At 39.4% G+C, this 21,231-nt stretch overlaps 1 pseudogene; it reads left to right on the plus strand.

Annotated features, from left to right (window-relative positions):
• LOC110280960 (uncharacterized) overlaps positions 1-21,231 on the plus strand; it is a 116,433-nt pseudogene that overhangs the window by 17,739 nt on the left and 77,463 nt on the right.

Consider the following 21,231-nt stretch of genomic DNA (forward strand, 5'->3'; position numbering starts at 1 on the left):
AAGAGGAAAAACCTCCCAAACCCGAGCTCAAACCATTACCACCATCCCTGAAATATGCATTTCTGGGAGAAGGTGATACCTTTCCTGTAATCATAAGCTCTACCTTAGAGCCACAGGAAGAGGAAGCACTAATTCAAGTGCTAAGGACACACAGAACAGCTCTTGGGTGATCCATCAGTGATCTTAAGGGCATTAGTCCAGCCAGATGCATGCACAAGATCCTATTGGAGGGTGACGCCAAGCCAGTGGTGCAACCACAGAGGCGGCTGAATCCAGCCATGAAGGAGGTGGTGCAGAAGGAGGTCACTAAATTACTAGAGGCTGGGATTATTTATCCTATTTCTGATAGCCCCTGGGTAAGCCCTGTCCAAGTTGTCCCTAAGAAGGGTGGCATGACAGTGGTTCATAATGAAAAAAATGAACTGGTTCCTACAAGAACAATTATAGGGTGGCGTATGTGTATTGATTATAGAAGGGTCAATACAGCTACCAGAAAGGATCATTTTCCTTTACCATTCATACACCAGATGCTAGAAAGACTAGCAGGTCATGAATACTACTGCTTCTTGGATGGATATTCAGGTTATAATCAAATTGCAGTAGATCCCCAGGATCAAGAGAAAACAGCATTCACATGTCCATCTGGATTATTTGCATACATAAGGATGCCATTTGGTTTGTGCAATGCACCTGCAACCTTTCAAAGGTACATGCTCTCAATTTTCTCTGATATGGTGGAAAAATTTCTGGAAGTCTTCATGGATGACTTTTCAGTATTTGGAAACTCATTCAGCTCCTGTCTTGACCATCTAGCACTTGTTCTAAAGAGATGCCAAGAGACTAACCTGGTTTTAAACTGGGAGAAATGTAACTTTATTTTGACTGAAGGAATTGTCCTTGGGCACAAAATTTCGAAGAAGGAAATAGAGGTGGATCAAGCTAAGGTAGAGGTAATTGAAAAATTACCACCATCTGCCAATGTTAAGGTAATCAGAAGCTTTCTAGGGCATGCATGATTATATAGGAGGTTTATAAAAGATTTTTCAAAAATTGCCAAACCTCTGAGTAATCTGCTAGCTGCTGACACGCCATTTATCTTTGATAAGGAGTGTCTGCAGGCGTTTGAGACTCTGAAAGCTATGCTGGTCACAGCACCAGTCATCTCTGCACCAGACTGGACATTACCATTTGAACTGATGTGTGATGCCAGTGACCATGCCACTGGTGCAGTGTTGGGACAAAGGCATGACAAGCTTCTGCACGTCATTTACTATGTCAGTCGTGTTTTAAATGACGCACAGAAGAACTACACAACCACAGAAAAAGAGTTACTTGCAATGGTTTATGCCATTGACAAGTTCAGATCTTATTTAGTAGGATCAAAAGTGATTGTGTACACTGACCATGCTGCTCTTAAATATCTACTCACAAAGCAGGATTCAAAACCCAGACTCATCAGATGGGTGTTGCTTCTGCAAGAGTTTGATATAGAAATAAGAGATAGAAAAGGGACAGAGAACCAAGTAGCAGATCACCTGTTCTGAATAGGACCAGTAGAAGGGATCCTATTCCGACATGATCGAGAACCGACAGATGATTAGCCGTGCTGTGACAGAGCATTTGGACCATTTTCATTGAGAGGATGGGAAGTAACCATTGGCAACAGTGACGCCCTACATACAGCTTGCCGTGGAAGGAGCCTTGCATGTTTGAAAGTAAGAAAGCAGTATGTTGCAGGAATTCAGAAGACAAAGTATCTCCAAAACTCCAACATATTGCGTAACAATTACTTATTTTATGCCCTTTCACTTTTTACAATTGAAACTAAAGAACCCTATTGGTATCCTGACTAAGAATAATAAGATAACCATAGCTTGCCTCAAGCCAACAATCTCCGTGGGATTCGACCCTTACTCACATAAGGTATTACTTGGACGACCCAGTGCACTTGTTGGTTAGTTGTGCGGAATTACATAGTGTGAGTGTAATTTTTGTGCACCAGTAAGATTGTTCCTGATGATCCTGATGATGATGATGATGATGTCGGCCCTCCTGTTGTTTCTTCTGCAAAAACCTCTAATATTCCCCCTCCTTTACTTCAGCTGAAGTCGCTCAACCGGAGTCTTATCCCGATGTTCAAATTCTGAACCAAGATGATGGAACAGTAGATACGGTGCCCCTTCAGACTCGACCTCCTTCGCCCCGAGATGCTACCACTGGAGAATTTCTGAACCCTATGTAGTTTTTATGAATTTTCTTGGATGTGTATGGCCCAGTCTGTGGGTTTTTATAATCTTTTTTATTTCTGGTTTCGTTATTTTGTCCTCTGAACACCTTTAGTTGCTTTGCTGTTAGCAACTTTATTTTGGGAAAAATAAAGTATTTTCTTAGGCTTCTTTGAGGTCGACTTTGGGTGGCCTCTTTGAGCCTTGTTAATATTATAACTTTGTTTCCTTTCATAACATCTTTGTTTGCATCTGTCTGGTACCTTTTAGGTTTTTTTTTGGGATGTCGGAGCCTTGTTGTCCGACGTCTTGTGATTGCCTCTGTATTTTCATACTTGTGACTTGATTCTGAGTTTTTGGATGTTTGGGTCCAACTTGTATGTCGACTTCCTTACTTCGGTCTGAAGTCGTTTTTAGTATTCCATTTTGTTTGGACCTTTGTTAGGTCTTTCTTAGGGATTACTTTTTATAACTTTGTTTGCGGGGGGCCGACTTCATCACGTCGGTATCTTCTAAGTTATTTCTAGTAATACTCTTTTTTGGACCTTTGTCAGGTCTCTTTTAGGGATTACTTTTTATAACTTGTTTGTGGGAGGCCGACTTCATCACGTCGGTCCCTTCTAAGTTATTTCTAGTAATCCTCTTTTTTGGACCTTTGTCAGGTCTCTTTTAGAGATTACTTTTTATAACTTGTTTGTGAGAGGCCGACTTCATCATGTCGGTCCCTTCTATGTTATTTCTAGTAATCCTCTTTTTTTGGACCTTTGTCAGGTCTCTTTTAGGGATTACTTTTTTATAACTTGTTTGTGGGAGGCCGACTTCTTCACGTCAGTCTCTTCGAAGTTATTTCTAGTAATCCTCTTTTTTAGGGCTGGCCAGGCCTCTTTCCAGGGATTTGACTTTTTATAACTTTGGTTATTGACTGGTCTGACTTCTTTATATCGGTCTGTCTTTTAAGTTTAATTTTAGCAACCCATTTTATTAAGACATCGTCAGGTCCTTTCTAAGGATCACTTTCGATAACTTCTTGCATTATTTTGTTTTTGTCGCTTTTTCATCTTTGCCGATTTTGTCGAAGTTAGGTTTGATCCTTGTTTGGTCGACCTTTTGATGAATTTGGTTTTCATCTTCTTTGGTCTTTATTATGGTCGGACAGTGAATTTGATCTTCACTTTCTACCGATCTTGTAGCTTTATAATCGGGCAATGATTTTTTAGCGTTTCAGACTAATGCGTCTTGAGGATTTGTAGAAAATCTAAAAAACTTTATTCAAAAGAAAATGCAGATATATACATGTGGGAGTTTTATCCCTCTAAGTCGGGCAATTTGTAGATCTTGGCTTGGTACCTCATTAAAAAACCTTTTCAGGAAAAAGAGTGCACCTTATCCTAAGATCTTTATTACCTTTAACTGTAGTACCTTCTTAGGTTACAGGCGTGCCATGACCTAGGAAGCTCTCGCCCTTCAAGTTCGGACAGTCTGTAGTAGCCATTTCCAAGTACTTCTATGACTCGGTAAGGTCCTTTCCAGTTTGTTGCCAGCTTTCCTTCTCTAGGTCGAGTTGTTCTGATGTCATTTTGGATTAGGATGAGGTCGTTCTTGGCAAAACCTCGTGGCACTACTTTTTGATTGTATCTTGAAGCCATTCGACGTTTTAATGCCTCTTCCCTAATTCGAGTTCTTTCTCGAATTTTCGAAAGTAGGTCGAGTTTTTCCCTTTGAAGTTGGAGTTGGCTTCTTCATTATAGTAAATCACTCTGGGCGACCCTTCTTCGACCTCCACTGGGACCATTGCCTCCGTTCCATAGGCTAGTTTGAGAGGTGATTCCTTTGTGGTGGAATGCGGCATTGTTCGATATGCCCATAGGACTTGTGGGAGCTCGTCGGCCCAAGCTCCCTTCGCCTCCTGTAATCTCCGTTTTAGCCCAGCCAATATGACTTTGTTGGCAGCTTCAACTTGTCCATTGGCCTGGGGATGTTCTACGGAAGTGAATTGGTGTTTTATGTTCAGATCGGCCACCAAATTTCTGAAGCCTGCATCTGTGAATTGGGTGCCATTGTCTGTGGTGATGGAGTATGGAACCCCAAATCTTGTGACAATATTTCTATATAGGAACTTTCAACTTCTTTGAGTAGTGGCGTTAGCTAAGGGTTCTGCCTCGATCCACTTTGTGAAACAGTCTACCCCTACTATGAGGAATTTGACTTGTCCCGATCCCTGGGGGAAGGGTTCGAGGAGGTCGAGTCCCCATTTTGCGAATGGCCAAGGTGAGGTTACGCTAATGAGTTCCTTTGGCGGGGTGATGTGAAAGTTGGCATGTTTCTGACAGGGTGGACATGTCTTTACAAACTCAGTGGCTTCCTTTTTAGAGTTGGCCAAAAAATCCTGCCCGGAGTACTTTTTTGGTAAGTGCCTGTGCTCCAAGATAATTGCTACAGATGCCGCTGTGCACTTCTTCTAAAACTTCCTTTCTGTTGGAAGTCGGCACACATTTTAACAATGGTACCGAAATCCCTTTTTTGTATAGGGTATTGTTTATGATAGTGTAGTATTGTGCTTCCCGTTTTAACCTCTTTGCCTCCTTTTCATCTGTGGGGAGTGTTTCTATTTTGAGGTAGTTAATTGTGGGAGTCATCCATCCTTGATCCTAACCTGTTATGGCTAGGACTTTTTCTTCTTCCGAGATTGACGGGTTCTGCATCATTTCTTGGATGAGGCTTCTATTGTTGCCCCCCTGGTTTGGTGCTGGCTAGTTTTGAGAGTGCATCAACTCGGGCATTCTGTTCTCGGGGTATGTGGCGGACCTCATATTCCCCGAGTTGTCCGAGTTGTCCGAGCTGTTCCCTGGTTTTGTCCAGGTACTTTTTCATGGTGCGATCTTTGGCTTGGTAGCTCCCTGCTTTTTGTGAAGTGACTACTTGTGAGCCACTGAAGGTGATAAGCTTTTGAGCTCCAACCTCCTTAGCCAGCTTCAAACCAGTTAGTAGCGCCTCATATTCAGCTTGGTTGCTTGAGGCAGGGAATCCGAATTTGAGAGAAAGTTCGATTTGGGTTCCCTGGTCGCTTTCAATTATCACACCTGCGCCGCTTCCAATTTTATTTGAGGAACCATCTACATAGAGATTCCATTCCGTAGGGATTTCTGGAGTGTCTGTAAATTCTGCAATGAAGTCGGCCAGATATTGCAATTTGATGGCTGTCCGAGCTTCATAATGAAGGTCGAATTTGGACAACTCGACTGCCAATTGCAAAATTTTGCCTGCTAAGTCCGTTTTCTGCAAAATCCCTTTTATGGGTTAGTTGGTCCGAATCCTAATGATGTGAGCTTGAAAATATGGACGAAGTCATCGAGATGTTAGTATGAGAGCATAGACAAATTTTTCTATTTTTTGGTAGTTTAGCTCGGATCCTTGTAATGCTTTGCTGATGAAGTATACAGGTTGTTGCCCACTGTCGTCTTCTCGGGCTAGTGCTGAGGCTACTGCCCAACTTCCTACTGCGAGGTAAGATCGACCTACAGTTTCAGGTAACCCTCGGAACACCTTCCTTTAGAGTGGTATAGAATGGGAGATATCTTATTGCTGATCCAACTAGAAATCTGGACAAGGCTGCCAACCTTCCATTGAGTTGTTGTACTTCTTTGACACAAGTCGGGCTTTTCATGTCGAGTATGGCCCGGCATTTATCCGGATTTGCCTCAATTCCTCTTTGTTTGAGCATAAAACCCAAGAATTTGCCAGCTTCTACTGCGAAAGTGCATTTTGCAGGATTAAGTCGCATGCCATGCCTTCTTATAGTGTCGAATACTTGGGTGAGGTTGGACAGTAATGTCTTTTCACTTTGTGTCTTTATTAACATGTCGTCCACATATACTTCCATGGTTTTTCTGATGTGATCCGTAAGTATCTTATTCATTAAGTCTAAAAGGCATGACGATGTAGCAGTAGTTTGCTTTTGGGGTTAAGAATGAGGTTTTTTCTTGGTCGGGTGGATACATCAGGATTTGATTGTATCTCGAATATGCATCCATAAATGAGAGGTATTTATATCCGGAGGAGGCATCCACCAGAGCGTCGATACTTGGGAGTGGATAAGGATCTTTTGGGCAGGCTTTGTTGAGATCAGTGTAGTCGGTGCACATCCGCCACTTCCCATTTGATTTTTTCACCAAGACAACGTTAGCTAGCCATAGTGGGTACTTGACTTCTCTTATGAATCCTGCCTCTAGTAGAGCTTGTACATGCTCTTCCACAGCTTGGGATCGTTCTGGTTCAAGCTTTCTACATTTCTGTTGTACTAGCCGAGATCCTGGGTAGACTGCTAGCTTGTGGCATATTAACTTGGGGTCTATGCCTGGCATGTCTGCAGCCTTCCACGCAAAGAGGTCGACGTTATCTCGTAAGAAATGTGCGAGTGATTCTTTTATGTCTCCTTTTAGGATTGTTCCGATATTGGTTGTTTTGTCTGGGATATCTCCGATCTGGACTTTTTCTACTTCACCTTCGGGTTGTGGGCGGAGTTCTTCCCACCTCTGAGCTCCATCGAGTTCGATTGTGTGAAATTCTTCTCCTCTGCCTCTGAGGTTTAAACTTTCGTTGTAGCAGTGGTGCACCGTTTTCTATTCTGCTTTTATAATAGCTATTCCTTCTGCAGTTGGGAACTTCATGCATAGATGTGGAGTCAAAACTACTGTGCTGAGCTGATTCAATGTTGTTCGACCTATTAAAGCATTGTAGGCTAAACTTATGTCGACCACGATGCAGTCTATCTTGAGTGTTCTTGACTGGTTTCCTTTTCCAAAGGTCGTGTATAGTGAAATGTATCCAAGTGGTTGAACTGGGGTGTCTCCCAGTCCGAACAGGCTGTTCGGATATGCTCTGAGTTCTTTTTCTTCCAGGCTGAGTTTGTCAAAGGCAGTTTTGAACAAGATGTCGGCGGAGCTTCCTTGGTCTATCAGTGTGCGGTGTAGATTTGTGTTTGCCAATACGATTGTGATGACCATAGGATCGTCGTGTCCTAAGATGATGCCAGATGTGTTCTCTTTGGTAAAAGTAATTGTGGGGATGTCGGGTGTTTCCTCTCTTCCCTCAACGTGATATACCTCTTTAAGATATCTTTTGCGAGATGATTTGGAGATCCCTCCTCCCGCAAATCCTCCGTGTATCATGTGGACGTGTCTCTCGGTCGTACGAGGTGGTTGTTCTGCCCGTCCGACATCTTCATCACTTCTTCTTTTTCTGGGATCGTTTGCTCGGCTCGCCAAATACCGATCTAATTTTCCTTTTCTTACCAGTTTTTCTATGATATTTTCTAGGTCGAAACATTCATTGGTGGAATGTCCATAGATTCGATGATATTCACAATATTCTGCTCAGTTTCCTCCTCATTTTTTGCTTTTGAGTGGTCGAGTTGGAGGTATCTTTTTCGTATGGCATACTTCTCTGTAGACATCCACAAGGGATACCCGAAGAGGGGTATAATTGTGGTATTTTTTGATCTTTTCCCTATGTCGATCTTCTTTTTTCCTGGATTCTTTGTCCTTATCTCGGGAGGAGTAGGAGAATTCAGATTTTGAAGTCTCTCCTAGTCGAGAGTTTTCCTCCATGTTGATATACTTCTCTGCTCGTTCTTGTACCTCATTTAGAGATGCGGGATGCTTTTTTGATATGGATTAGCTAAAAGGCCCTTCTCGTAAGCCATTGATGAGGCCCATGATGGCCGCTTTTGTGGGCAGACTTTGTATGTCTAGACATGCCTTGTTGAATCTTTTCATGTAGATGCGAAGACTTTCCCGATCTCCTTGTTTGATTCCTAATAGACTTGGGGCGTGCTTGGTTTTGTCTTTCTGGATAGAGAATCTGGCTAGAAACATTTTGGCTAGGTCGTCGAAGCTTGAGATGGACCTGGGGGGTAGATTGTCGAACCACTTAATCGCCATTTTTGTTAAGGTAGTCGGGAAGGCTTTGCAGCAGACTGCATCTGAGGCGTCAGTGAGGTATATTCAACTTCTGAAATTACTGAGGTGATGGCTGGGATCTGCCGTGCCATCGTATAAAGTCATATCCGGAAGTTTAAAGTCTTTTGGGATTTTGGTCTTCATGATCTCCTTGGTGAATGGATCTTGGTCCTTGCGAGAGTTGTCCTCGTGAGTGGATCGAGTCGCTTTGGCTTTGAGATCGGCTTCGAGTTTTAGAAGTTTGTCCTCCAATTCCCGGCGTCGCCTTATCTCCCTTTGTAGGTCCTTCCCAGCTTCTCGCTGATGTTGGGCTTCTTCCTCATGTTGTTTTAAACGATCTTGAAGCGTCTCAAGGGCTCCCGGGTTTGGTGAATTCTTGTCTCTGTTGGGTTGCGGGATATCTTTTGGTGTAGTGTCCGCATTTTTATGCGGCGTTCTGTCTTCTAGATCCGAGTCATGATCGTTGTTAAGGTTGTCCGCCATGATGATGGGATGACTTCCAGGTTCCCCGGCTACAGCGCCAATGTTTCGAGGGTTACCTGAACCTGTAGGTCGATCTCAGATGAGATCTTCTGTACTAATCAGAGATGACGTGTCCGGCTTGAGCGTGGCGGCCGGAGCTGTCGTGTTCGACTTGTTGGACTGGCAATGCTGCTGATCCTTCATCACCGGAGGGTGGTGGTACCTGCAAGGGACTCCGATGCTTAAGTTAGCAAGGGTATTAAGCAGGTTTTTAGTAGAATCAGAGTATGAGTTATACCTGGGTGCTCCAGTGTATTTATAATGGTGTAGAGCGACCTTCTTAAATAAGATAAGTTAGTTATCTTTATCTTATCTTATCTTATCTTTGAGTGAGGTCATCTTATCTTCAAGGGAACCGCCCTTATCTCTATAGGCTTGGGCTGCCTTTGGATTTGGGTCGTGTTCCTCCATTTGGGCCCTTTTTGGGTTTTCCTAGTGATTTGGCTGAGCTCTTTGAGGAGAGGTCGGATTGTCCTAACCTGAAGAGGTCGGTCATCTTATCAGTAGAACATCCCGGATTGGACTACTCGACCCAGGGTATGAACACTTAGTTTAGTTAATTTTCTTGGGGGAAAATATCTATTCAGGAACTTGTCGGCTACCTTACTCCAGGTCTGTAAGCTCTCTTTAGGTTGTTCTTCAGCCAGTCTTTGGCTTGATCTCTCACAGCAAACGGGAAGAGCAATATCCTATAGACGTCAAGATCCACTCCGTTGGTCTTTACAGTGTCACAGATTTGGAAGAAGTTAGAGATGAATTTAGTGGGGACCTCTTGAGAGTGTCCATGGAACTGACAATTTTTCTGCATAGGAGTGATCAATTCTGGGTTGAGCTCGAAATTATGTGTTCCTATGGGATGCACACTAATGCTTCTTCCATAGAAGTCAGGGGTCGGAGCTGTATATAACCCCCAGGTTCTCCTGGGGTTCGCCTCTCCCTCTAGATCCATAGTGCTTCTAGTGTGTCTGAGAAAATAAGAAACCAAGAAAAATGGGGATCTCTATGTCACACTCTAGAGAGCTTCCCAGTAAGGCATCCACAGATGAACAAAAACACTAGAAAATTGAGATGCCAAACTTAAAATTTGAAATTAGATCCAAATAAAATAACAAGTAGTGCTCGAAAAAAAAAACTAGAAAGGAAAAATACACAATATTAATTTTAAAAGTTTTTTAGAAGAAAAACACTAAAAGATACCAAACTTAAAAATTTCAAAATCAAATAAGAGAAAATAACTAACAAAATTCAAACACAAAGAAAGCAAGCAATATTAATTTTCGAAAATCAAGAGGAAAAAGGAGAATTAACCAGAAACACTAAAAAGACATCAAACTTAAAACCTAAAACAAAATTCGTAAAAGAGAAGATGACTAAAACAAATTTTTGAAAAATTTTAAGAAAAGAAACCAAGAAGATTCAATAAATTTTAATAAGAAACACAACAAAAAAGAAAAACCAGCTAAAAAAATAGCTGATCTAAGAAACAAGACATCCAGTAGTTTGTCAATCTGGAACAATCCCTGGCAACGACGCCAAAAACTTGCTGCGTGAAAATGAACTCGCACAACTTCATCAGCAAGTGTACTGGGTCGTCCAAGTAATACCTCAGGTGAGTGAGGGTCGATCCCACGAGGATTGTCGGACTTAGCAAGCAATGGTTATCCTGCAAATCTTAGTTAGGGGAATAGAAAGATAATGGTTGTCGTTGTAGGTGTATAAACAGAATAATAAAAAAAGTAATAAACAACTGATATAGAAACAGTAATGAGAAATCAGTTAAGGTTTTGGAGATGATTTATCTTTCCAGATTAATACTTCTTACAGACTACTTTAACAATGAATGATTCATTCTATGGCAAAGCTGTAAGTGATTAACTCATGTCCTCTCATCAAGTTAATCTCCCCTAATTCATATCAAATGCCGTTGTCAGTGGTCATTCAATATTAACGAGGCTGAAGCTCACGCAATTCACTCTCTTTTTTTATCCTACTCAAAACACCACAGACAAGGTCAGATCTCCCGGATCGAATAATGAAGCTCAATATTCTAGCCTTAGTGCCACATAAACCTCATCGCCCATAACTAAATATCCTAATTAGCCCAGCTGAAGTATTGGTTTAGGAGATGCATTCTCAAGCTTTAGCTCAATACTATCTGGGTCAGAACTCGTAAGGAACTTATGTAGAATAAGGGTCATACTTCCATTCCACCCCAGATTCATTAGATGAAGAACGATAATACGTCATAGAAAGAAATCAAACAAATATTAAAATAGAGAAGTGATCATATTAATCCATAGGAATAAGCAGAGCTCCTAACATTAACCTAGGAGGTTTAGTTGCTCATAATTTACAAAAAAAACTTAGATGTATTGGATAGTAAAAAAGTGATATGTAAACCTAAGTGATCTCCTCTTTAAATAAGAGATGCTAACCCTAAAAGATGTTAATTTAAAATTAAAAAAGTACAAGGATAAACGAAACTAAGCTAAAGAGTGCTGAAATCCACTTTGGGCACACTTTGGATGAGTACTTCGTCCAAGCTTGGCGTTCAACTTGGAGAATGAGTGTTGAACACCAGGTAGGGGGTGAATGCATTGCTACCTTGCTCTGTTGGTGGCTTTGAACACCAGCTTTGGGCGTTCAACGCTGGGCTTGGTTCTTTTGGGGCGTTGAACTCCAAATGTGGGTGTTCAATGCTATTTATTGGCAGTGATCTGGAAAATAAGTATGAACTATCATATATTACTAGGAAGCTCTAGAAGTTAGCTTTCCAACGCCATTGAGAATATGTCGATTGGATTTCTGTAACTTAAGATATGCTCGTTAGAGTGCATAGAGGTCAAGATTTGACAACATTTGCTATCCTTTCTTCGTCCTTGATCAAGACATTGCCAAAATTGCCCAAAAATCACCTAAAATCATGGGAAAAACACAAAATCTCAAAGTATCATCCAAAAGGTGAATTTTGCACTAAAACACACTAAAACATAATAAAATTAATAAAATCTAACTAAAAACACTATGAAAATGCTATGAAAAAGCGTATAAGATATCCACTTATCAGTGGTCATTGAAGTGTTACCCTATGGTCATGTGGAACTTCAGGATAGGAATTTGACAATAGAATTTTTGTACGGTTCGGAACCAATCAAAACAAGCATCAATTTGTTGGTAGCATAGTCCAAACCAACAATGAATTTTCTTAATCAAATGTTTACAATTTCTAATTAACCGAGAGTACTTAAACCTTGGGTCATCTTCCCTAGGAGTTGCAATTAAGTTTCAATCATTGGCTATGAGGGAAATGGGGATTGGGAATGCAAGAGAGGCAAAAAATGTAAATAGCAAGAAATTAAATAAGCATGCAAGGAATTAAAAGAAAGCAATTAAAAGCAATGAAAATGGAAATTAAATGCTAAAAATGACTCTTGGTGATAATTGGGGAATTTAGGATTCCTATCCTAGTTATAGACCACAAACATGGCAATTGTGTGGAATCAATGTAAACTAGTCAATTCTCCTTGAGAATTAGTCAAAAGAGCGTAATTGATCTCAATCCATAAGTCCTAGTCAACTCACTAATTACTTAGTGAAAGACTAGCGTCAATGGAAACCAAACCAATTAACTATTCTCACATAATGCAGAATGGACATCCACGACTCAATTCCACCCAAACACCCAATTTTTCAACCAAGAGTGTGAAAACTAAACATACAAGAAAGTAAACATCAAAGCAATAAAAGTCAAAGCAAGTAAAGTCAAAGCAAGTAAACTTCAAATGTAAGAAAACCTCTTGGCAAGTAATTGAGGACTGTGGTTACCTATCATAGCCATTGACCACAAACATATGATGATTATGAAGAGTTAATCCTACTTAGTCAACCTTACATCGAAGATAAGTCAAGTTGGCATAGTTGATTCCAATCCCTAAGTCCTATGTCAACACTAAGGGATCAAATAGAGTCAAGGGAGACCAAATCAACTAACTACTCTAATGTACCAAAAAATAATGGACATCAATGACTCAAGGATCACCAAAACTAACAATTTCAAGCCAAGAGAGGAGAAAAACTAAGTGAAAACTAAGCCAAGCATTTTATCAAACACTTGGTGTGCATGAAAATAAAATAATATTAAATTGCAAAAAAATAAATTCTAACACTACCAAAGCAAGAAAATAACAATAACAACTAGAGAAAGCAATAAATTACATGGAAACATAAAATTGCATTAATTGGAATTAAAATAACAAAAGTATTCATAACATGAAAATTGACATAAAAGAGAAAATAACAAAAGAGATAAAGAAGATAAAGACAATAAAGCATAGAAACATAAATGAAACTACGCTAAGACAAGAATTAAAGTGCTGAAATTAAAAGGAAACTAAGCTAAAAACCCTAATTCTAGAGAGAGGGGGAGCTTCTCTCTCTAGAAAATGACCTACAACATGATAAAAACCTAAACCGTATTGCCCCCCTTCTTCACTTTGGCCTTAAATAGCTTCAGAAAATGATTTGGACTGGGTTTTGGAGGCCCAAAATTTGTCCCCAGTGATTTGCATTAATGACCTCACGCATATGCACGTGTGCGTACGCACGACCTACGGTGCGTACGCACAGTTGCGCAGAATTTCCATCGTGCGTACGCACGACACTTGGTGTGTACGCATCCTTGCACGAACTCACCGTCGTGCGTATGCGCATCACTGTGCGTACGCACCTTTGCAGCCGCTTTCAAACTTCATTTTCTTCACGATTTCTCCTTTTTGCATGCTTTTCTCTTCACTTCTTCCATCCCATACTTGTCTTGGAAACCTGAAATTACTCAACAAATACATAAAGGCACTAAATAGGATTAAAGTGAATTAATTTTAGCTATTTTAAGGCTTAAAAAACATGTTTTCACAATTAAGCATAAATCTAGGGAGAATTACAAAACTATGCTATTCAGATGAATAAATGTGGGTTTATGTGATGAAATCCACTCAAATCAAACCAAAATATATCATAAAATTTGGACTCATTAGAATTCAGACAGCAAATTCATAGTTAATGGCCAGCAGGTAAAATATTATCTTGGAAATGAGATTGATCGTCAAAGATCCACCCATCTATTGACATAGCAGATGTGAATGTGAAGCTAATGACAGTAAAGAAGCACTTATTGGGAGGCAACCCAACTTTTTGTATCATTTTAAGTTATTTTTGCTTTGATTTTAATTTTATTTTAGTTTGATTTTCACTAATCCTCATAGTTTCCCTAGGTTTAATCTAGTTTGCGATCATGTACAGAGCTTAGAACAGGGACAGAATAGCTCAGAAGAAGAAATAGAGCACCCTGGAGAAAAAGACGCCTGGGCGCTAAACACCAGGGAGGGCATTCAGAGCTAAAGAGGGAGTAGGTGAGATGGCATTAAACGCCAGGAGGATGTTTAACGCCAAGAGGATGTTTAACGCCAGGAGGGTGTTTAATGCCAGGAGGGTGCAGTAGTTTGGGCGTTTCATTCCCAAAATGGGCGTTTAATGACGCCAATTCAAAAAAAATATAGCATCTGGTGTTTAATGCCAACAATGGCATTTCACACTGCCAGGGGAGGCAGACCATTCCCACTTGGGCGCTAAACGCCAGGGAGGGCGTTTAATGCCACCAAAGGGGCTCAAAATTCATACCATATTTCACCAACTCCCACTCATATCTTTTCATATCTTTTTTATTCCCCCATCTTTCACTCTTCATCCCCATCCATCAAATCCTCTTTGCCCCAATCATTTTTGTTCTATATCTCCCTATAACCTACTCATATCTTTTCATATCATATCTCCATCAATCAAAATTCACTCCTTACTTTTTATCCACACCCATGGCCGAATTTGAGGCCTCCCACCCTTATAATACCACTTCAATTCTCACCTCTCCTCACCCTTTCATTCTACTCACCATTCTCTCTTTCATCTCTCCCTATTTCTTCCTATTTTCTCTTTTATTTGCTCAAGGACGAGAAAAAATTTTAAGTTTGGTGTAGGTACGCTCTGCTTTTCACTCTCCTCACACTCTCTATGGCACTAAAAGTTGGAGAATCCTCTTTAAGAAAAAAGAAAGAAAAGGCTTTCTCCACAATCCTACATGAGCTCCATGTAAATTGCAGTAACTTAAAGTGCAAGAAATATAAATTGCTTGAATGGAAAAAGGGGGTTGAGGACTGGGAATTCAGAATTTAAGCAAGGGAAATTAAATTGCAGCAATTATCAAAGCAAGAGATGATTTGAATTCGGTTAGATCTCAAACAGAAAGGGAAATTAAATTGTAGCAAAGGTTCACAGAAGAACCAAAAGGGGAAATGGGATCTCAGGACTCCAGAAACTAGATATCAAAGTCTAGATCTCAATTGCCTTCCCAGATCCAAACTCACAAAGCAATTAACAAGAAATTAAAGAGGAAGCAGTAAAGGAATTGGGATTCAACTCAATTATGCAGCAGAGAAATCAAAGAGATCTTAAATGGAGATTGAGACAGAAAATCCTCAATTCTTCACACTCAAGACTCAATTAAAGCTTTGTAGAAAAGAAAACAAGAAATCCCAGAGGAAGAGAATTCAATTCTCCTCCCAGAAACTCTCTCAACTATCAAGTACTCTCTCTCTCCAAAGTTCCTTCGCAAAAATCACAAATCAAAAAGCTCCATAAAACTTTTAATTCTAAGATATTTATATACTTTCTTCTAATGATCTTCAAGCCTTGAATTGGGCCTTGGCCTTGATGGAATTGGGTTGCTAGTGGCCTCTGTTGATTGCTCTAGGTGCTGGGAAGAAATCCACTTGTGAACCGGCCATGCAAGTCTCACGTTTGAGCCAACGTTTGAGGTCAAACGTTGACTCAAACGTTGCCGTGTGAACCATTATGCAGAGGCCCAAAATGCTGTCATCCATGTTTGGCTCAACGTTTGAGGTCAAACGTGAGCTCAAACGTGGATCTCCCCAAGCTTCCTTTCTGGCCAACGTTTGGCCCAACGTTTGAGGTCAAACATTGGCGCAAACGTGGCTCAATTAGCTCATCAACCAGGGTTGTTCTTCCATGCCCCTTCTTGCCAAAATGTAGCCAACGTTTGCCTCAACGTTTGAGGTCAAACGTTGGCCCAAACGTTGGTTTTGCCCAGGAGCCCTTTCTTCCTTCTTGGCGCCAACGTTTGCCTCAACGTTTGAGGTCAAACGTTGGCGCAAACGTTGCATTCCTCCATTGCATTGATGCGCCAATTGCATGCTTTAATAATGCCAATATATTCATTCATTCTTTTACTTGGCCTTGGCATTAATTAAATGATTCATGCATGCAAGCTTTATTAATTAATAATGCCGTGTTCAATCACAATTGGCATTTGATTAATTAACTTTTCATGCATCATTTCATGCATGCTTTCATTGCTTAATTAATTACTAATGCCAATGCTTTCATTTAATGAATATGGCATAATAGTAACGTGAATGCGCCAAGGTAGCATGCATTCAGTTTCATTGACATTAGTAAGTAAGTTTCATGCATGCATCATCATTAATGCATGATAATAAGGCCCAGGCTTCATGGTCATGGGCCACGCTTTTTCCTTCCTTAGGCTACGCTTCCCTTGTTTCTTTCTTTTCTTCACCTACAAGTAATCAAACAACCAATCAAAGTATCACAAAATTCACAAAGCTTAAAATTCATTTAAAAACCAATTAATTTTAGCTTAAACCTCATGATTTTGTGTCAATTAAAGGGTGGTTGATTGAATCCAAGTACACATGAAATTCTACCCAAATGGCTTACTTATGGCTCAAGAAAGTGCATAAAACCTATTGAAAACAGAGGAAAAAGACTAGTGAAACTAGGCTAAGATGACCTGTCATCACTCCACCGGTTATACACTAAGATTCATGAGGAATACTATTATAAGATTGTTAGCAAAAAGAAACTCATACTAGAGGTGAGGTTTGAATTGAAAGTTGATGAGTATCCTAAAATTCAGGAACAGATTCGAAGTAGGGGTTGGAAAATTTTGGCCAACCCTATAGCTGAAGTTGGAGTTCTAAAGGTCAGAGAGTTCTATACAAATTTGTAGATGACTGACAAGCACAAGAATGAACATCCCGAGTTCAAGACTTGACGCACCATGGTTTGAGGGAAGACCCTATAGTTTTGAATAAGGAGAGTGAGGGAGATACTTCAGCTGCCTCCATTCAGAGATGATCCAAGGTTAGATCAAGTCCTCAAGGATATATTGTAAGACCCAGAACTTTTCAAAAGTCTTATTATGAGTCAATTTTAATTTACTTATTCATTTAAGACTTTAGTTTTAGAAATTATTTTATTAAAGCTAATTAAATCAAATTTGATGATTAAATTAAAATTTTTATCTAATTTTATAATCGTTGGGTAATTCCCATATTTAAATTTTAAAGTTTAGTAATTGTAAAATAATGAGAATTTTATCTACTATATCTTGAATATTTAGATGTTGAACTTTATTTTATAAATAAAAGAAAAAAATTAATTAATTTGATTATTTCTAATTTTCATTTAATTAGTAGTTATTTGAATAGAATTTGTACATTGATGAACAAATAGTACTTTCTTTGAAGATAATTTTATTGGATTAAAATTAGTTTTTAATACTACTTTATACCCTAATTAAATTATTAATTCTCCCCAAAATAAAACCCTAAATTACTAAATACTCCCCAAAACCCTAACCTTAACTTTCCCATTCCCTTCAGCCGCCACACCCCTTTCCCTCTCTTCCAAAATGCTAACAATACATAGCAATAGCAGAAATCAAAAGAAAGAAAGAAAAGAGAGGAGAGGGTGCGAATTAGAGAAAAGAAAGGGAGAAGAGGAAGAGTACTGCCAGAGTAAAAAGGGACTCACGTTCAAAGGATTCACCACAAGGATTTGATGCTTGATCTTCATTGCTATGAGAACTCAATTCTTACTCTATCCCATCCAATTCTTCATATGGAATATGCCTTGATGGTTGTGCACTTTCCTCCTTAACATCAAATTCAATCTTCTTGGAGGGGTTTTCTTCAATTCTATGTTCCCATGGAGGTTCTGCTTCTCTTAAGTCTTCAACCACTTCTTCCTCTTCTTCAACAATCAAAGCTTCCTCCAATTGTTCCAACACAAAGCAATATTCCTCATTTTCCACTGGAATTCCCAATCTCTCTTTCATGCAAGGCTCTTCATTTGATTCTCCACATGTAGCCATGGGAGTGCTTTGAGGGTTCAAGCATTGGGAGGCCAATCGGTTTATCACTGCTTCCAAGGCGGCCGTGAATCCTAGTACCTTCCTTTGCATTTCTTCTTGTCCTTAACATATCAAAGTGAGATGTTCATCCGTTGGAGTTTGGGGTGGATAGGAGGGTTCATCATTTTGGAGAAAAGGGTTCATGATAAGAAGGTGGTTCTTCTTGATAGGTATGTGGCAGTTCAACACTCTCCACTTTTTCCGCTTGTTGCATAACACGACTCCATGGTTGCTTGAAGTTGATGCAATGCTTTGTTTAGATGATCCCTTGACTCTTGTTCCGCTTGGATAACATGATTAGGATCATATGGCTCTTGGATCAATGGACATGAGTATTCTTCTATAGAAGATTGTGATGGAAGGTAGAATTCATCTTGTGGCTGAAAATTTTCATACATTGAAGGTGGTTCATCTTGGTGATAGTACGGAGGGGGTGGTTCTTAGAAGTTTTGATGTTGTGGTGGTTCCATATATGGTTCAAAAGGTGGTTGGTATGGTGGGTATGGATTGGAGTCATATAAAGGTGGTTGGTGAAAAAGGGCTTATGAGTATGGTTGAGGGTTATGTTAAGGGTATAACTCATAGGCATACGGTGGTGGTTCTTGGGAGTCAAAAGGAAATTCACCATAGCCATTGGATTGGTATGCATCATAGAATGGCTCTTGTTCATAGTTCATTGGTGGAGGTTGTTGCCATGAAGATTGATCATATGCATATGGCTCCTCCCACCTTTGAGTATCCCATCCTTGATGCATGTTGTCATTGAAATTCACATCTCCTACAATATAGTTAGAACCAAACTCATAGCCACAGTGAGAATTCATGATAGCAAGAGAAAATAAAAACAAAAACTAGTAAGAAATAATGAAAACAAACTACTAAAACTAGCAACAATCAACAAAGAAGCATATTCACAATATTCATATATGTACAATAACCAATAACAAGCGCACATTTGCAATTCCTTGGCAACGGCATCATTTTAATGATTGGAAGATTGATGGTAAAGAATTTCACAAATGAAATCTCGTTGCAAGTATAGTTTCTAAACCAACAATAATCCTTTCATACAAAAGATTGTTTGTTACAAGTATAAACCCCTAAAATTAATAACTGAAGTATTCAAACCTCGGGTCATTCTCCCTAGGAATTGCAATAAAGTGTTCTTGCTATTGGTTATGAAGTATGTTTGGGGTTTTTGAGATAAGAAACAAGAAAAGCAAATTGCAAAAGAAATAAACTAGCAAGTAAGAAAGCTCTTGGCAAGGTATGAGAACTAGAAATCCTATCCTAGTTATCCTTATCAATTATGATGAGAATTGTTCGTTGCTCCTACTTGGTTAATCTCAAACCATGAAGGAAAGTCAAGTGGATGAATTAACTTGATATCACAAGTCCTAACCAAATCTAGATGAAAGACTAGCTATAGTGACATTCAAGTCAATTAGCAACTTCCAATTAATCAATCATCAAAGGAATTAGATAACTCAAGAGTCTCCAATTTTCTATGTGTTAAATTTTTTTGGAGTTGCATTTGGAACTTGGTTTTTGAACCAAAGAACACACAACCTGTGAGATTTTGAGCTTAATTGTATGGTTACATTATTTAACCATAAATTTTTATTCTTGTGTGTTTTCTTCTCTATGATTGTAATCTTTATTTTGTTCCAATCTATATGTCCAATATTTAGTGTATTTACATGCTTGCATATGATTGAGGCCATTATTTGTCTTAGCTTACTTATCTCAAATAAGCCTACCCTTTTATGTCACCCTTGTTAGCCACTTTGAGCTTTTTAATCCCCTTCTGTTCTATAACCACATCACTAGCCTTAAGCAGAAAAACAAATTAAATATCCCAATTGAATCTTTGGTTAGCTTAAGATAGAGGTTGTGCATCAACTAAGTGTGGGGAAACTGTGGGAACATGGGTTAATAAGGGAGTGTATCATGTTTCTAATTCTGAATATTGGGAAATTTGGGTATCTACATGTAAAATAGAAAATTAAAAAAATTCTATATGCATTGATATGTTATTTTAGTTTTTATGTCTCTATAAAAAAAGAAAAGAAAAAAATATATAATATAAATAAATAAATAAAGGGACAAAATTACCCCAATGTTAAGTTAATAAAAGATCAATGCATTTGTGACACAAAAGAAAAGTTGACACATGAGTATGTGATATAAAAGTGGGAATTATGGGTAGCTAGGCATGATTTTAGAAATTATATAGAATGTATGTATGTTAGGTGATGGCTCAGGTTACTCAAATATTCAATTTATAGCTCACTTAGCCATACATATATCCTCACCCTTGCCTTGGCCCCATTACAACCTTGAAAAGACCTCATGATGTGTGCATGGGTATACTAAATATTTGTTGATTGGTTAGATGAAGGACAACGTTTAGAAAGCATGATTAGGGAAGAATAGAGTGATTGACCCTAGACACTTGAGAGATTAGAGTGATATACACTACGAGTGAAGGTTCAGTGCTTAACTCTATGTTCCCTGCTTTCATGAGCTATCTTCTTCTTACAAGTTATTCCATGATTTTACAATTCCTTCCTAGTTTAGTTCTATGATTGAAAACATGCTTCTTTGGTCTTAATTTAGCTAATCTTAATCCTCTCTTATTACCATTCGATGCCTTGATCTGTGTGTTAAGTGTTTCAGCCTTCATAGGGCAGGAATGGCTTAGAGAATGAAGAGGAAGTGTGCAAAAATAGAAGGAACACAAGGAATTGAGGAGATGACCAGCGGGAATTCACGCGGTCGCATGGCTGACGCGACCGCGCGAAATGGAAGAAATCAGAGTGACACGTTCGCGTGCCTGACGCAACCGTGCGGATTGGAAGCTGCACGAACGACGCGAATGCGTGGACGACGCGCACGCGTGATACGAAAAACGCTAAGTGACGCGATCGCGTGGATGACGCGGACGCGTGACGTGCACGATCTGCAGAATTACAAAAGTCGCTGGCAGAGATTCTGGGCCGCATTTCAACCCAATTTTTGGCCCAGAAACACAGATTAAAGTCAGGGAACATGCAGAGACTCAATAGGCTTTCATAATTCATATAATTTTTAGTTTTAGATGTAGTTTTAAGAGAGAGAGAGGCTCTCTCCTCTCTCTTAGGATTTAGGATTAGGATTCCTCTTAAAGGATTTAGGAATATTTTCATCTTCTTCAATTACAGGTTCAATGTTCCTTTTATTTATTTCCTCAATTTAGTTTATG

The sequence above is a fragment of the Arachis duranensis genome, chromosome 1 (genome assembly GCF_000817695.3).
Source record: "Arachis duranensis cultivar V14167 chromosome 1, aradu.V14167.gnm2.J7QH, whole genome shotgun sequence".
In the NCBI taxonomy this organism is placed as follows: Eukaryota; Viridiplantae; Streptophyta; class Magnoliopsida; order Fabales; family Fabaceae; genus Arachis; species Arachis duranensis.